Here is an 18,771-nt window from a genome sequence, read left to right on the forward strand (position 1 = left end):
CAAACATTCCTGATTTTGTAAGCATCATATACTTTCTACAGTTAAGCAACCATACAAATCAAGGACTTCCGGTGGAGAGAGGAATGGAGTAGACGCATGCATCGCGCTCTTCCGCACTGACCTGAAAAAACATAATTTTTTATAACCCAATTTTGACCCGACTCTTTAGTAACTGTGAGTAATATCTTGTACATGCTTCATGGCCTCTGGAACCAGGCTGATGAAAGAAAAAGATGCCAAAAGAGACGACTCGTCCACCGCTGCTAGCCAGATTAGCATGCCTGCCCTGACTAGCTTGCTGGAGGAGCACCGCCAGTCCATATCGGCGGCACTGTCTGCTGAGCTCAAGTCGGCCTTTTCCTCTCTTGAAGCTAAACTAGACACAATACAAGCCACAGTGACTGACTTTGGTGAACGAATTGCGAGTTTAGAGACCAATGCCAATTTAACTGAAGGACGCATCCAGACCCTTGAAATATCATGCTCTGCTTTATCTGAGGCTTGTGCCAAGCTTAAGGCCAAGAACATCGATTTGGAGGGACGAAGCCGACGTAACAACGTCAGGATTGTCGGCCTGCCGGAGTCCTTAGAAGGTCCACGACCCACAACCTTTTTCTCTGCAGTCCTGATGGAGATATTCGGGGACCAAGTGCTGCAAACCCCACCAGAGCTAGACCGGGCCCACCGCTCCCTAGCTGCTAAGCCGCGACAGGGTGACAGGCTGGTAACCTGCTGGTAGTCCGGGAGGCCCGTAAACGGAGGAATGACCTGAAGTACCGTGACTCGCCGGTCTGCATCTACGAGGATTACTGCCCCGACGTCTTAGAGCAACGTACGACCTACCGCGATGTCATGGCTAAGCTGTAGGACCTGGGCCTCCGACCAGCTCTGCTCTACCCAGCAAAGCTTCAAATCACCAGGAAAGATGGCAATAAGAAACGTTTTTCCTCAGTCGAAGAAGCTGCTGCCTTCGTTAGGTCCATGCCCGCCCCATGATGCTGCTTCATTGCCCCGACTCTGTAGTCGTTGCACGGGCTAATCTACTAGTGGCTAATGCCAACACCGGTACCGGCTTCGGGATAACTTGCTCAGCCGGTAAGAGTGTCTCGACACGATAATATTTAACACACAGTGACTGTGAACTCTTACTAGTGTCGTTTGATGCTTTTTGAACATTGGGACTTTTTTTTTTTTTTTTTTTCCAACTCCGTCTGGACTTGTTGAACCGATGTTGTGAATGGAATCTGCCCCTGTTTGTTGTGGTTAACTATGCCACATGGCCCGTTTGGCCCTTGACCATGCTTTTATTTTTTATTAGGGGTAATATCAGTTAAACGTTTAATACAAAGATGTCTGTTACGTCGCAGTGGGAGTTATGATGATTGTTTTTTCTGATACATGAAGATGCAGCCTCTCTACTCATGTCTTTGCTTTCTATTTCTGGGACATATCACCCTTTATTGTTCTAAGGGGTTGAGTAATGGGAAAACCTGCACTGTTCTCTGGGGGAATTTTTCCATAGTAACTGTTGTATCGCAACGTTTATGCTCACAGGTGACTAGTTTGGTTTTAAGCCTTACAATATGGGAGGCGCTTAAACTTTTCTGTTATTGTCTGACTGTCTGTGCTATCAGGGTTACATTTTGTCCTGCGGGAGTGGTGAAGTTATGAGGATCAGTGAGTATAAAAAAACTGGAAACTGTATAGGGGTTTCAATTGTGTTAATGATTTTTATTCTTTATTATTATTATTTTTGTTTTGTCTTGTTTTGTTTTGTCGTTGTCGTCGTCGTCCCCCCCCCCCACGGAAAAAAGGCATCGTCACTGCACATCTCCATTTAACAAAGGGTGAGTAATGCTTAATACAATTACACCCCAAAACCAGGGCTGCAGGTTTGTGTCGTGGAATGTTAGGGGAGTCAATGGAACAATTAAGAGGGGCAAAGTGATTGCACATTTGAGACAACTCAGAGGGGATATTTATTTCCTTCAGGAAACTCACCTCAAGGCCTCTGAGATCTCACGTATTAAAAGACCCTGGATGAGTCATGTATTTCATTCTAGGTTTTCTGCGAGGGCGAGAGGAGCAGCCATTATTATCAGTAAAAATATTCCATTTGAACCAACAAAATCTATTGAAGACCCTAATGGGCGTTTTGTGGCTGTGTCAGGCAGGCTGTTTGACATCCCAGTTATTTTAGTGAGTGCCTACGCCCCTGTATGGGATGATGACAAATTTATCACCCATCTTTTCTCCTCCCTTCCTGATATAGACAGTCACTATCCGATTATAGGTGGTGATTTTAACCTTATTCAGGATCCTGTTCTAGATAGGTCCTCCTCTAGACCCCCCACGTTGTCCAACTCTGCCGCCACATTGAAATCTTTTATGTGCCTAAGTGATCCTTGGCGGTCTCTTAACCCATCCACCAAAGCTTTTTCGTTTTTCTCCCACGTTCATCATACATATTCCAGAATTGATTTTTTTTCCGTTGATAATAGGCTATTGCATTGGGTCAACTCAAGTGAGTATCACAGTATAGTGATCTCGGACCATGCTCCTACATCGGTTGTCATAAATTTCCCAAACCACAGCTCCCCACATACACAATGGAAACTTTCCCACCTTCTATTGAGTAATCCACGTTTTAAAAAATTCTTCCAGGAGGAGATAGCCAACTTCTTTCAAATAAATGATATCTCAGACATCACGAGAGGCACTCTATGGGAGGCATGTAAAGCATATCTGAGGGGACAGGCGATTTCGTTTGCCTCCCACCAGAAAAAGGTGGACACGGAAAGGATGGTCTGGCTCTCGGATCAACTATTGAAAATTGACACACAATATGTCGCCGCCCCCACTCCCCTTCTTTATGACCAACGTCTTAAATTTCAGGCCGAGTTTGACCTTTTGTCAACATCTAAGGTTGAAACCAAATTGTTAAAAACAAGGCAACGTTATTTTGAAATGGGAGATAAAGCGGGCAAACTTCTCACCCATCAGGCTAGGACTGCAGCTCTCTCGAGACTGATCCCCAGGATAAAATTGCCATCGGGAGCAGTGGCCACCGACCCCAAATTGGTAAACGATACGTTTTTAAATTTCTATTCTGACCTGTACATTTCAGAGTACTCGCCTGAAATTTGGAAGAACCACAGCCCCCTGGAGACGCTTACGTATCCCAAAGTCGATAGTAATCTGGCTGATAAAATAGGCGCACCGATCTCACTGGCGGAAGTGCGGGAGGCGGTTGGACAGCTACAAAATGGCAAATCCCCTGGCCCAGACGGGTTTGTCGTTGAATTTTACAAAGCATATTCAAACCCTATAACCCCACATTTGGTTAATGTCTACAATGAATCATTTACTAGTGGCAGACTGCACCAACCCTATCTGAAGCTAACATTTCTCTTTTATTAAAAAAAGACAAGGATCCCCTCGAATGCAATAACTATAGGCCCATCTCACTTTTAAATGTGGACCAAAAGATTCTCGCCAAGGTCCTAGCCACTCGTCTGCAGCAAGCCCTACCTGCCCTGATTTCCACAGACCAGACTGGGTTCATGGCTGGAAGGAATTCGTCATGCAACACCAGACGACTCCTCAATATTATTGGCTCCCCCAACCCTGTGGTACCTGAGGTGGTAATTTCTTTAGACGCGGAGAAAGCGTTTGACAGGGTTGAGTGGGAGTATCTGTACTACATCCTGTCAAAATTTGGTTTCAGCTCTGACTTTATTGCATGGATTAGATTGCTTTATGACTCCCCAACTGCCCATATCTTAACAAACGGTGTGAGGTCGCCCTCCTTTGCCCTTCGTCGGGGAACTAGACAGGGATGCCCCCTCTCCCCCCTCCTATTTGCTCTCGCTATCGAGCCGTTGGCCATCTGGCTTCGGGGGGAGGGGAGAGTCGAGGGCATCACCAGGAGCAATGTCACCCACAAGTTGTCCCTGTACGCGGACGATCTGCTATTATTTGTGTCAAACCCAGCCTCGTCCATCCCTGTTATTACAGACATTTTAACCCAGTTCGGCAGATATTCTGGTTATAAATTAAATTTTAATAAAAGTTAACTTCTCCCTATCAACCTCCTGGCTAGGAGGATGCCATCGTCCTCTTTCCCATTTAGAGTCGTTTCAGAGGGGTTTCGATATTTAGGCATATTCGTCACTGCTTCTTTTGAGGACCTTTTCAACAAAAATTTTCGGCCTCTTATTGATAAGTGTAAGCTTGATATGACTCGCTGGTCCTCTCTCCCTCTCTCCTTAACTGGCAGAGTTAACCTGGTAAAGATGGTGATTCTACCTAAATTCCTCTATTTGTTCCAACATATTCTAATTTTTATGAGAAGGTCCTTCTTTCAGCAGCTAGACCAGATAGTATCGTCGTTTCTGTGGTTGAATAAGCCACCCCGTATAAAAAAAGCTGTTTTACAACTCCCCAAAAAGCTGGGCGGTCTCGCACTACCCAACTTTATCCAATATTATTGGGCATGCAACATTAACAAACTTAATCATTGGCTTGACAGGGGAGCTGACACAGGCCCCTCATGGGCTCAGATAGAACTACGGTCCTCAAAGTTTTCTTTACAGTCCCTCCTCACCGCACGTCTTCCTCTCAAGATTCATAATATCTCACAGAACCCTGTTGTTACCGATTCACTGAAAATTTGGATACAATTCTGTAAATATTATTGTTTGAATGAACCTTCAACTTTAGCCCTGATCGTTAGAAACCATCTATTTCCACCCTCCCTATTCGACCCTACTTTTAATATCTGGCGAAACAAAGGCCTGCTATATGTCAAGGACCTTTACAAAGAAAACATTTATACTGATTTTACAGAGCTTGCAGCCAGGCTCGAATTACCTCACTCTCACTTTTTCCGTTTTTTTCAAGCCAGGCACTTTGTCCAAGCCGCCTACCCCCACTTCCCCAACCACCCGCCCGGGTCTCTGATTGACTCTCTACTTACCCTCGACCCTAACCAAAGACGTTCCATCTCTCTGATTTATAACTCCATTGACTCCCTTAACCCTGACCAAACGACTCGCCTGAAGCAGATTTGGGAGCAGGAATTAGGAGTACCAATATCAGACAGCCGGTGGGACCAAATTCTTCAGCTAGTTCATTCGTCCTCCATGTGTGCTAGGCACGGCTTATTACAATGTAAGGTTCTTTTCAGAGTGCACTACACAAACGCTCGGCTGGCGAAGATTTACCCAGGCACCAGTGACAGTTGTAATAGGTGTAAGCAGTCACCTGCTAATCACACACACATGTTTTGGTCCTGTCCGAACCTCTCTGGCTTTTGGCGCCAAATTTTTGATACACTTGCAACAGTGCAAGGGATCTTGGCCCTGAGCCTTGCACGGCCCTGTTTGGTTCTCCCCCACTTACAACACCTAATCTCCCTATGACAAAGCGGCGGGTATTGGCCTTTACAACTCTACTGGCCAGACGCCTTATTTTGTTTAAATGGAAACATGCTCTCCCCCCTTCGCACAATAGCTGGCTTAGGGAGGTCCTAACTCATGTCAAACTTGAGAAGGTTAGACTCTCACTTGCGGGTCCTGGTAATGCTTTCAGCAAAACATGGCAGCCCTTTTTAGAATACTTAGACATAACTATTATTCACCCAGAAAGTGACTAGATGCCCAACCCCTCCCCCCCCCCCAGTCCTCTGTTTTGTTCTGTGTTGTTCTGTTTTTTATCGACTTGTTTTAATCTCTCCTATCTTATTTGTAATTTCAATAGTGGTCGTGTTTTCTTTTTTTTGGGTTTTTGTTTCTTTTTTGTCTTTTGTTTTTTTTTGTTGTTTCTCATAACAATGGGTGGGAAGGGATAATGGGTAACTACGGAACAGTAGTAGAAGCCGTTCTGGTTTAGGCTAATTAAGTTGATTGTTGTTTTTTAACATATACTGTGTAAAACAAACTTCCTACTGCCTTCCAACAAGTGTACCTGGATACACTGTATGTGTCATGTACTGCTGATTTAAAAATCTAATAAAAAGATTTATAAAAAAAAACAACAAAAAAAAAAACAACTTATCCCATTCATACACACTCGTATGCAGGCGGAGCAACTTAAAAAAAAACACAAAAAAAACCATACAAATCAATCCAAGCAAGCTTATGCTGTATAGCACAGCCCCAAAACAAACACTGCATACATTTCTGTAGTTTGGACATGTCAATTATCCATGAAAGGGAAATTAATCTGAGAAGATGACAGGATGACAGACACCACTTGATCTTAAACTATAGCGGAGCTGGTTTGAAGACACCAGACACCCGGATATTAGGTTCCACTGCAGCCACGTCGTATATTCAAACATTAACATTTAACAACATCAATCAACATGAATGCCTCTACTCCGATTACACTGAGCGCTCTATTCTGAATGACCACGCTCACCAATACGGCCCTTTCAAACAGAAATAATCTCCACAAGGCTCGCTTCAGTCTGTTTTTTTTTTTTTTTTAAAGACAAGCAGATTATTAGGCCCACGGCTTCTGCATCACCCCCAACCCCCCTCCCAGTTCTCGCAGTCATCATGGAAACATAAGACAGAGCGATGATTGTTGTCTTTGTGTTCTTTTTTTTTTTTTACCCAGCCTCCCCCTCTCTATTTCTTTATTTTACAGCTTTTGGTCTGAAACATTGAGCCTGTTGTTGCTTTCTGAGGCGCTGACCTGAATGTTTACTCAAAGTCAGGCTTCTTTTGAACTCGTCAGCTCTTCTTTTTTTCCCCATGTAAGTGTTTGTTTGCCTGCTTATATATCCTGTTAGTGCACCTGCTGCAAAAAAAGTGAAACATAAGTGAGCAGAAATATGTATTTTTTATTTATTTATTTTATTTTAGTGCTTTATTAAAACTGTTTGGAGGAACATGTCATGGTTCCACTTCTGAATAATTTAACGCTTAAAACTAGATTTATCAGCCTTATAAAGCAGTTTGATCGACACTGACAAGAACAAAGCTCCTTTTGAAGAGTCCGTCTTATCTCCAACATCTTATCTCTGTCATTGTCCACATATTAAGAACCCAAAGGAATTCAATTTTACACCACAGCACAGAAGTTATGTACTCCTTTACATGGGCAAAGAACACTTTTCACATCTTAGGAACTCATTATACAGTACAACATATTCTGTACAGTTCTGCACCAGGACAGTATTTGACTTTAAAGCTCCTGTGAGGAGTTTTTTTAAACTGGACTGAAATTCAAATGATTGCCTCTTTGAGACCTATAAAGTCCAACAAGACTATCAGCGGCTTCTACAAAGTTATTTCCTGATGAATGTAGACACTGCTGCTGGGTAGGCGTCACGTTCATGTATGCAACTAGACTGCTCCTGAACCTCGTTAACACCAAGCTGAACAACCGTTGTTAATACACACCCCGTATTCAAATGTCTGTTTTGACAGCAGAAATGAACATGTTTACAGCCCTGTACAAAAAAACATTTGTGTCGGATTAGTTTATGACTACAGCAGCACACACTGTGCAGGTCTTTAACAATAAGTCACTCATTTTGATTTTATGAAGGATACAAGTTTTGATAGGCTTCCAAATCAGCCCTTCAAAAACCAATGGATAACGTCACTCATCCACTACTATTTACAGCCTAAAATCTTTGGGTTCATATAAATTTTGTGCATGTATGAAAGCACTAAGACAGAAGTTACAGCACGTGTAAGAAACGGCCTTTGTTGACATTTTCCATAGCAAAGATTCACTGATAAATGAAACAGGATGACAGGACACACGTGTTCAGGACAAGCAAAGCAAAACGATAAAGGAAAGTGTTGTGTCTGCAGGAGGCGCCAAAATAGACACACCCAAAAGCTCACTTAAATTTGGCAGATAAATTAATTTCCCTTTAATTCATTCCTACTTTAAAGAAAGAATGTAAGAATGTAAGAATGAGTCATGTCTATAATGAGTGAGAAGTGTGAGTCCCACCGACTGTGTTGTTGTTGGAGCTGTGTTTACATCAGGTTTACGTTGACGGGACAGCTGATCTCGGTCATTCTGTGTTAATTTCCATGCAATGTGAAGCTATGAGTTAACTAAAGTTAGCCCGCTAACACAACAATGGTTGTCAACAGGCAGTTGCAGATTCGAGCTAAGGACAATTTTGTCTGCCGCTTGGGCTGAACACCTTTGTGGGAACGAGAGTGGAGGAGGGTTGGAGGTGTGTCGTTGGAGGAGAGTGGAGGCTTCAGTACGGCAGAGGTGTGGCCAAACAGCAGTTTGTTTTGGTTTCATGCTGGTGCTCATCTACTGGATCAAAAAATCCAACAATCTTCCTCGATCAACCTTTCTCTGTAAATTTAAGGGCCTGCAGTCTCATAATGCCATGAAACTGGATATGAAGGTTTAGGGCATTTGCCAACAAATTGAGATAAATATTTTCTTTCTTTTTTAAAACTGTACTTATGGGGCACAGACCTGCCTAGCGATTATTTTGGTCAGCCCCATGTAAAGAATGTATTATCTCTAAAATTGATGGCAGGACTTTGACTCTGACCAGAGGCTCCTTTCCCACCCTCCCCTCGCTCACCCTGGTTTCCTACTCTGCCTACTGTCCTAAATTAAGGCATAAAAGCCCCAAAACAAATCTTAAAAATATAACAACCTGTGCTTATTTTTACTTTGAATGCGCAATACCTTCGGTATGTTGGTTGTTTGAAAGGATTTCTTTGACAGGATCTTTTTTAAAGGATGTTTTCATGTTCTGTCTGCAGAAGTATTTTAATCTGTTTTCCACATTTTATGTCCCTGTTTTTGACTTTTGCAACATGTTCACTTTGTGTTGCTGAGCCACTGTAGTAGTCATGTGCTTTTTTGATTTGTGGCCTTGCCCTGGGGATGACACCCTCCTCTTCATGTGATCAGGGACAGAGGGCTGTGTTGGCAGAAGCCTCGGGCCAAAGACGAGAAGATATACTCTTTTCATAAACCGTCCTGAAATAGAAATAACTCACCAAAGTGTTTCAGAGATCGGCCATGATGAGTTGCACCGCGTGGTGTGAAGCCGCACATATTCACATTCTCATAACCAATAACTACACATACATACAGTGCACAAACAGGTTTCTGTCAGCCTTTTTAAACTGATTGTGATGGAGATGGATTTGTCCAGCTGTGGATAAAACAACAACAAGCTGTAGTTGTACTGATGAAGCTTATTCTACAATCAGGGGCGTCTTCAGGTTTTCTTGGCCCCATGAAAAGATATCACATTGGGCACCTCCACCACAGCATCAGCCAACCCTGCCAAAAGTCACTCCTTTTACACAAATGATCCATGAAATGTTTGAAATTAAAGTTGAAAAACTGTTCTTCCTTAAATACGTCTTGATACTATTTATTAGAAGGAAACAGTCTATGTTTTTTGTGGTGGTCGCACACAGTACTGGAGCTTCAAAAAACTAAATATGCAAGAAAGGCGCAACAGAGAAGAATGAGTGAACCAAAAGGTTCAAACTCCCGCATACTGTCTGGATTGCACAAATACGTTGGCAGCTTTCTGTACCAGTTCAATTATAATTTTAAACAAAAGCAGAAGAGAGGGAGCACTGTGTGAACTGCAGAGGAGCGAGGGTTTCCCTTCTATCTGTAGATGTGTCAGAACTACATTCACACATGCAGCTCATCATGTAAAACTTCAGCATTTTTTCACGAGTTTTGTGAAAGTATGAAAGGACCATTGAACACTGCATCTCACAGATTGCCCTCAGGAAACAGCTCCCATGAGTGTCTTGACGTAAAGACACTGACGTAAGATTTTGACATAAAGAGAAACATTTACAATCTCCACTGTGAAAATGTGAGACAGCGATTTTGTGTTTTTGGCTTTGGGTTCCTCCCTCGACGCATTTATTTTTTTTAACCTTCTTTTGGTTTGGACTTGCACATCAGCTGTTGAACACTCAGATCCATTGTGGTTAAAACTTTGATTGAACAAAATATGTAATATGTAACATGACTCAGCATTCACTACTGTTAAACTCAATACATAAAGAGGAGAGGAGTGAGTAGCAGTTTTTTAATTCCTCTCTCCATACATCATAAAACCCATCCATGATGTGAGCGTTTATGTTCCATACATTTCCTAAAGAGCTCATTCAAAGATCTGCAGTTACCTGGAGAGCCAATGGTTCAGCTATAATCAAACCATAAAATTGTTCAGACCATGTTATGATTTTTTATTTGCCAGAAGTTTAGGCATGTCAGGCAGCTAATGGAGAAGCTTTTATGACCACTTGGGCGTCTTGTACAAGTTCATTTTGATATTATCAAATATAGAGAAAAAAGAAAAGTGGGAAAACACAAAAAAAAAAAAAAAAAAAAAATTCCTTTGTTTCTTAAAGATATTTGAACAGCCATTTTTGTCTGTATTAGATCGGGCAGCTGAGGAAAGATAGGAAGTGTTGGGAGGAGAGAGAGGGGTATGACAAGCTGCAAGACACACAAATGCAACCCAGGTTTTTGGAATTCTTATAGCCAAATAAAACAAATGAATACTGTTGAAATAAGGTGTTTGAAGTCCAAAAATCATTCTGCTGTACAGAGATTCTTAATTTCTATAGGTACAATGAAAGAATTTTGGAATACAAAGGTCATGAATTATACTAAATTACTGTGTAAGCCCCTTTTTAATGACCTGATACAATGATCACAGGGTAAAGACACACAACCGAATGGTTATCAGTCTTTTCACAAAGCCAGATCAATGGCACTAAACAATACTTGTTAGTTTAAAAAAGTGACTTTGTAATAACATTTTTATACCTGTGACTTAACTGTAATTACATTGAACTATTTGGTTTAAAATCCTGCATCTCCAAGTCGTGTGTATATTTACAGCCTCCACTCTTGTAAGAGACTGAAGCCTCTACCTTGATTTAAAGCAACAATAACCCTTTTCACACATATGGAAATCTCCTGAAAAACTCTGGAGATTTGTCTATCTCGGCCAGACCCCTAGTACACAACAACAAATAAGAAAACACAACCACAAATCAAAAAACACAACAACAAATAAGAAAACACAACAGCAAATCAAAAAACACAACAACAAATCACAAAACACAACAACAAATCACAAAACGGTCCGTGTACCTTCCGTTCATTCTATTTCCAATTCTGAAACGCAAATCGGAAAACAGATTTAGGGCCATTTTTTCTATTTCCATTTCTGAAACAAAAATCGGACAACTATTTAATGACCCTTTTTTTTTTTTTAACTATTGCATTTTCTGACTCAAATTTTAGTTTTCGGGGAAAGGCCTTAAATTTCTGTTTTTCCATTTTCAATTTTCAATTTTTACGCTTTTCAGTCTGTGGCCCGGAAATAAATAAATAATCGTGCGGATTGGTCCGCTTGTCAGGAAGGGTCAGGAAGGCCTCGGTGCTAGTCTAGCTTAATTTCAACTTGGTGTCGGTACGGTAACAATTCCTTGTGCGCAATGGACTCAACCAGTTATATCCTTTTTAAAGGAAACAAAAGGCTAACGCTTAAGGAGGACGACATGATTGGAGATAAAATCGCCAGAATATTCCAGGTAGGTAACACTTTTTTCGTTTGCTTGGAGAACATGCTAAGATCAAAGGATGCTATGTATAGCACACGAATAGCCGACTGATTAAGGCTCCTCAATGTTTTCTTTCAAAGGTATATGCTCCTAGCCTTTACATAACTGATGATGACAATGTGGCGATATTCCCGGGATCAGCTGCTTGGACCTTAGACCTCGTGGCTACTATGAGGTTCATGGGGATGATATTGCTCTACCAGTCGCCGAGCAGACTCCTCCATTGTCAGGCCAGAACCGTTTCCAGTTCCATCATATAGCACAGCCCACTGCTGCTCTTGGGTCACCTGCTCAGGCCATTGGCCCCACTACCCCGCGAGCAAGCATGAGTAACACCTTCCAAAGGTACCTCCAGTTCCATCAGTTCAGAGCCCCTACCATTGACTAGCAAGCTACATATTAAAAAGGGGGTTCGTTTGGTCCAAGGCTAGCTACATCATTTTAAAACTTGAATCAGTTGTTATTGGATCAATTGTAATGTAGGCTATGTGTTTGAGATGGAATTAATTGATTTGACTTGATGTAAACCACTCCCACAACAATCTTTCTAGGTCTGTTTTCATTGCTGAGCTCAGCCAGGGGAAACTGAAGCCTGCCTGTATGGTTGTACTCAGACTGTTTGAGTTTGAAGCCACAACCACAGGTATCCTTGCAAAAATACATGATGCCCTGCAGAGTGATGATCCTCTCATCCTGACTGATGCCCAGGGAAATGAGATTGTGGACTCCGAAGGGACAAGAAAAAATGAATAATTGCATAATAATAAATGAAAATGCTTTGTTTGATAAACTACATGCCCCATCTACTTCAATATGCTCTCTTTGTCTCTTAATTTTTTGGACCCACAAAGTATTCTGTTTAGCTGTAAATGTGTTTACATTATATCTGTTACATGATTTGTCTTCCTCTTTTGCTAGGATCCAAGTATTGGAAGCAAAATGCAAAAAAGTTTCTTGCTGTCCCAGAGCAGATCTTCCATGAGTTCCAGCAAGGAACAAAGGGAAAGAAACTGAGGTAAACATTTTAGTTACTGCCTATCAATATTTGTCTTTATTTTGTTTTTAAATAACATCTCTCTTAGAAAAAAAGTTATCTGAACAGAACTGGTGAATATTGTATAATACATTTGTTTTTTGTTTTTGTTTTTAACCCTCCTTGTAGTAATAAAGATATGGACTCCACAGGTCTTCAGGGGGTCCATGATAAAATAGAAGAAGTGATCTTGGCTGCTCAAGGACTGAGTGAAGTCACCACAGTCATAAAGGACCTGTCAACACATGCCAGCAGCACCAGGGGCACCATGCTGGTTTTGACCAACACCATGATAACACACATGAAGGATGCCTTTGGTTGTATTGTATGCAAAGGTCTGTAACATAAATTGTTGTTTGAGCTATATTAAAATCTACCTTTTAAGCAGGATCTAATTAAATTGCATTCTTTTCAAAAGCAAAGGCTAGCAAGCCTTTCTCCGAAGGCGAGTTTTTAAAAGAATGCACGGTAGAGACAGCAGGTCTCTTGTGTCCGGAGAGCCAAGGCCAGTTTGAAAAAATCAGTTTATCACACAGGACTGTGACTCGCCGTGTGGAACTGATTGACGAAGATATAGCCAGCGAATTAAACAAAAAGGCTGATTCCTTTAAGTTATATTCACTAGCGCTGGATGAAAGTAATGACGTAAAAGACACTGCTCAGCTCCTCATTTTTATCCGAGGGATTAATGACAGTTTTGAGATAACGGAGGAGTTTTTGACCATGGAGTCCCTGAAAGGAAAAACGCGAGGAGAGGACTTGTATAACCAGGTGTCTGCTGTCATCGAGAGAATGAAGCTACCTTGGAGTAAACTTGTCAATGTCACAACGGGATGGCTCGCCAAATTTAACTGGAAAACATGTTGGGCTGCTGAAAAGAATCCAGGATAAAGTGAAAGAGGAAAACCCTGACCAGGATGTTATTTTCCTTCACTGCATCATCCATCAGGAATCTCTGTGTAAGTCTGTATTGCAGCTTAATCATGTCGTGAATCCAGTTGTAAAACTTGTTTCAGCATCGTCAGTTTATTATGTTCCTGGAGGAAACTGATGCGGATCATCAGGACTTACTGTACCACTCTCGTGTCCGCTGGTTAAGTTTGGGCAAAGTGTTTCAACGAGTGTGGGAGCTGAAAGAGGAGATCAGCGCCTTTTTGGAGTTAATGGGGAAATCCGACGAATTTCCTGAGCTAAGCGACAAGAACTGGCTTTGTGACTTTGCATTTGCTGTGGACATATTTTCACACATGAATGAGTGTAATTAAATGAATGCATTTGGAAATCAATTTGTACAATGAGCCTTGCATATTCATGCTTTGCTACCTGTTAAAGGCCAAATCCTTTAATGTAATGGCTTTTACATGTCATTTATATTAGTTCACACAAACACTCCATCCATCTGTTCCTGGCCCGGCCCCTCTGTCAAATTTTAAAACCCATTGTGGCCCGCGAGTCAAAAAGTTTGCCCACCCCTGATCTAACCTTACTGCTGAGCTGTGCAAGATTGGCATAACAAGAGCTGTACATGCATGGAATGCACAAAAATAAAAATAAAAACATGTATCACACAATCCAGTCCTTTTTTGTGAACTTTTTATTTTAAAGTTGACAGTGAATTTTAACAATAATGACATATTTCAGTTTTATTAGATAATGTGGTAAACTATAACTTTGTACCTTTTCAAGATGCATTGCTGTATCTGATAAACATTACGCAGCAATATGCATGAATATGTCAAATAAAGACAAGTTGGTTCTGGATATACTGTATATTTTGTTACTTTCCTTTAACAAATAAAATCAAACACTTGCTAAAATTGCAACAATAGCAATGTTAAACATTACTCAATATTTGTATAAGTGTAATATGAAATACAAAAAATGTATAAAAATAAAACTATTCTGTATCCTCTACAGCTGTTGAACAAGTGCAAAATTCCAACTGACTTTAGAACAAGGCAATTAGCTAGATGTAACAGAGGTAATCAAGCTTAAAGCATAGAATGTGATACAATCACACTTAAAGGGTTAATCCATCTTAATTACACCAGCCAATATGGAGTGAACATTGTCAAGACTGGTCAGCCTGTGTACATTGTCAGAGAACTCATCTGCCCTGCATTTGAGGCACTGGTCGGATGTCAGCATCCACTGGTCAACGCAGTTTTTGCAGCCAACAAAGCTTTTGCAGCATACGGCAATCACAGGCTCTTCCATTAGCCCTGTTTGGTGAAAAGAATAAAAAGGACAATACATATGCAATATTAGAGTTCAATATATTATCTTGTCTTTACTTAAAGGAACAGTTCACCCAAAAATGAACATTCTGTCATCATCTACTCACCCTCATGCCAGTTAAAACACAGGTGCAGTTTGTCCATATAACACACAAGGAGGTTGCAGCACTACTGGAGAGCAAGTGGGTCTCCATTGACTTCAACACAGTGCATATAAAGTCAATGGAGACCCACTTGCTACTTGTGTTTTAACTGGCATGAGGGTGAGTAGATGATGACAGAATTTTCATTTTTGGGTGAACTGTTCCTTTAATCTACATATTGACTTACTTGACTTAAGCCTTTTGCTCCTCTTGGGTGCATAGGCCGCTGACGAATATCCTCCATTTCACTCTGTTTGTGGCTTTTCGCTCAAGCTCTCCCCAGTTGAGTCCACTCTCTACCATTTCTGCCTCTACACTTCTTCTCCAGCTGTTCCTGGGGCGACCTCTTTTCCTTTTCCCCTGGGGGTTCCATTTCAGGGCTTGTCGGGTGATGTTTGTGGCAGGTTTTCTGAGGGTGTGGCCAATCCAACTCCACTTTCTCTTTCGGATTTGTAAGTCTATGGGGTCTTGGCTTGTTCTTTTCCACAGGTCCACATTGTTGACTTTGTCTTTCCACCAGATGTTTAATATCCTTCTGAGGCAGGTGTTGATGAATGTTTGCAGCCTGTGTGTTGTGTGTTTTGTTGTTCTCCATGTTTCGGATCCATACAGCATCACTTGTTTAACGTTGGAGTTGAAGATGCGTATCTTAGTGTTTGTGGAGATGTTTTTTGAGCTCCAGATCTTTCTGAGCATGTGAAACACCACTCTAGCCTTGTTAATCCTGTTTCTAATGTCGGCCTCTGTCCCTCCAGTGGTGTCCACAACACTGCCTAGGTAGGCAAGGGACAGTTTCACTATAACATGGAAAAGCAAAAATTAATGATTGATTCACTTGGACATTTAATTAGATCCTGCTTAAAAGGTAGATTTTAATATAGCTCAAACAACAATTTATGTTACAGACCTTTGCATACAATACAACCAAAGGCATCCTTCATGTGTGTTATCATGGTGTTGGTCAAAACCAGCATGGTGCCCCTGGTGCTGCTGGCATGTGTTGACAGGTCCTTTATGACTGTGGTGACTTCACTCAGTCCTTGAGCAGCCAAGATCACTTCTTCTATTTTATCATGGACCCCCTGAAGACCTGTGGAGTCCATATCTTTATTACTACAAGGAGGGTTAAAAACAAAAACAAAAAACAAATGTATTATACAATATTCACCAGTTCTGTTCAGATAACTTTTTTTCTAAGAGAGATGTTATTTAAAAACAAAATAAAGACAAATATTGATAGGCAGTAACTAAAATGTTTACCTCAGTTTCTTTCCCTTTGTTCCTTGCTGGAACTCATGGAAGATCTGCTCTGGGACAGCAAGAAACTTTTTTGCATTTTGCTTCCAATACTTGGATCCTAGCAAAAGAGGAAGACAAATCATGTAACAGATATAATGTAAACACATAATAAAGGTGAGAGGACATTTAGCCTATGTGTGTGAATACAGCATTATGTTGAGGATAAAGTTAATGAACATTCAAATAAACTCTGAATGAAGTTAACTATAAATCTATATGAGCCTATTATGTTATTATATTTCATTTTGAGCTGTTTAAAAGTCGCTTTTCTTCTGCTGGATTGCATCTTAATGAAAATAAATTGTATAGGTTTAATAGCCTACCATTCCATCAGTTTTGACCTGCAATATTTCATTTCTGATTAAATATTAAATTAATAGACTTTACGTGCTGATGCGAACAGCTGTTTTCTCTTGCACCACTTTTCTCTCCTGTGTCGCTGCGCTGCAGCAGTTTTACTTTTTTTTTCCTTCTTAAAAACCTGTTCATATTCACCGTAGCCTGTGGTCACATGAAGATATTGATGTATTTCGAGATGGTTAAAGTAGGAGGATCTCTTTTTTGTCACCTGTTGCCATGGTGAATCGTAGTATTGGGGCTCCATTCATGTCAAATCTGCTGATCTGGAACCAAAATCTCAGAGTTTCCCACCTGTGGGTAAATCAACTCAGCGCTCAGGGTTAGACTGAGGGTTTGTTCAACCTTCTTTCAGAAACGGGCCCCAGGTCTGTAAGTGACTGCCTCAGAGTCAAACAATGTTCATCAGCAGTCACAGGGGATAATATACAATCACTCTTAATGGATGTAAAATCTGGTAACCTCTTGCCACAACCACTGCAAACCACGGCGTACATTTTCTGGGAGCTCTTTGCCACAATTTGGGCAATACATCATGCATTTTAAATCTCCGCTTACTTCGTTGACATTTCTCTGCCTGGCTCCAAAGGCGTATGAGGCATTTACTTCCAGTTAAAAAGACGGACATTGCGTTCATCCAATCAGCGACGATCCTTGTCGACTGCAGGTACCTACCTTTTCCGGTTAAAGTTAATGTGTTTGTGGTTTTTATTTGTTGTTGTGTTTTTTTATTTGTTGTTGTGTTTTGTGATTGTGTTTTCTTATTTGTTGTTGTGTTTTTTTATTTGTTGTTGTGTTTTGTAATTTGTTGTTGTGTTTTCTTATTTGTTGTTGTGTTTTTTTATTTGTTGTGTTTTGTAATTTGTGGTTGTGTTTTGTGGTTGTGTTTTCTTATTTGTTGTTGTGTACTGGGGGTCTGGCCGGATAAACTCTGGGTAAAGTTTGCGAGAAAAATGCGGCTGGGCCACCGTACATTGGATTACACATAGCATTGATATAAAGGCAAATATTCTCTTTATAACAGCGGACTCTGTTACTTTGGCCGCTACTTCCGCGTTGTTTATTTACATCACGTAAGCCCCCCCCCCGACAGGGAAAGTCCCCCGCTCTGAGGAGCATATGTGAACGGCTAGTTCAGGAGAATCTCCGGAGAAGTCCTCCTGTAATTATCTAGATATTATCCGGAGTACATATGTGAAAATGGCGAAGTTGTCACTTCTCCACTTTCAAACAGAACTTTCAAGGGTCAAATAATAGCACAATAACTTTCAACAGGGCGAACGATGTCTCTCTCATGTCCACAAAGCGCCCCCTTCGCCCGCTATCTTCAAGTTAGCTTTATAAGTTTAGAACTTTACAAACCTACCTCAACTAGCGTGTAAAAATGACCCTCTCCTGTAGCCATTCAGCCAAAGCCTCTAGACATCATGGTTACAGTTGAATACACATACTCCACATGCTAGCAGTTGTTAAACAACGTGCCGTAGACACTAGCAGAGTCATATTTGCTCAAAATCTGTTAATATTGAGCGTTGTCAGTTGACATGTTTTTTTATTTCTCACAACGTCATGGCCACCCTCTGCTTGTAAATAAATGCACATTGTCTAAAGGGGAAGTCGTTCAAAACATTGTGTCTTACGACAGTGCAGTTGCTTTCAGAGACCTTCGGTGGGCGCCAGAGCACACCAAACCAAAGTCCTGCATATTGCTGCTTTAAATGGGTCCAAACAATAGGCAAATACAAAAACAAAGGACAATTCTTAATACACCATACATATTGTTCCAATTATATTACATTATTGTATTCCAACATTATTATTAAGAATATATTCCTTAGGTACTCTAAAAGAAAAGGCACCATAAATTATTTGAATTTAAAATGACAATCGTAATCCTTTTTTCTGAACTTGTCTTGTGCCACAGTAAATAGATTTTTGTATTAAATAGGAACTTTGTGATCATAATAAATACTCACAGTGTGTATATTTTCCTTTTAATATAAAAGTTGTCTCATGACGTCTCTGTAAATCTGATGCTAGTAGGTTACAGAGTCAAATATAAAGTTATGTAATAGTTGCTCACTGCA

Source organism: Labrus mixtus, chromosome 3 (genome assembly GCF_963584025.1).
Source record: "Labrus mixtus chromosome 3, fLabMix1.1, whole genome shotgun sequence".
NCBI lineage: Eukaryota > Metazoa > Chordata > Actinopteri > Labriformes > Labridae > Labrus > Labrus mixtus.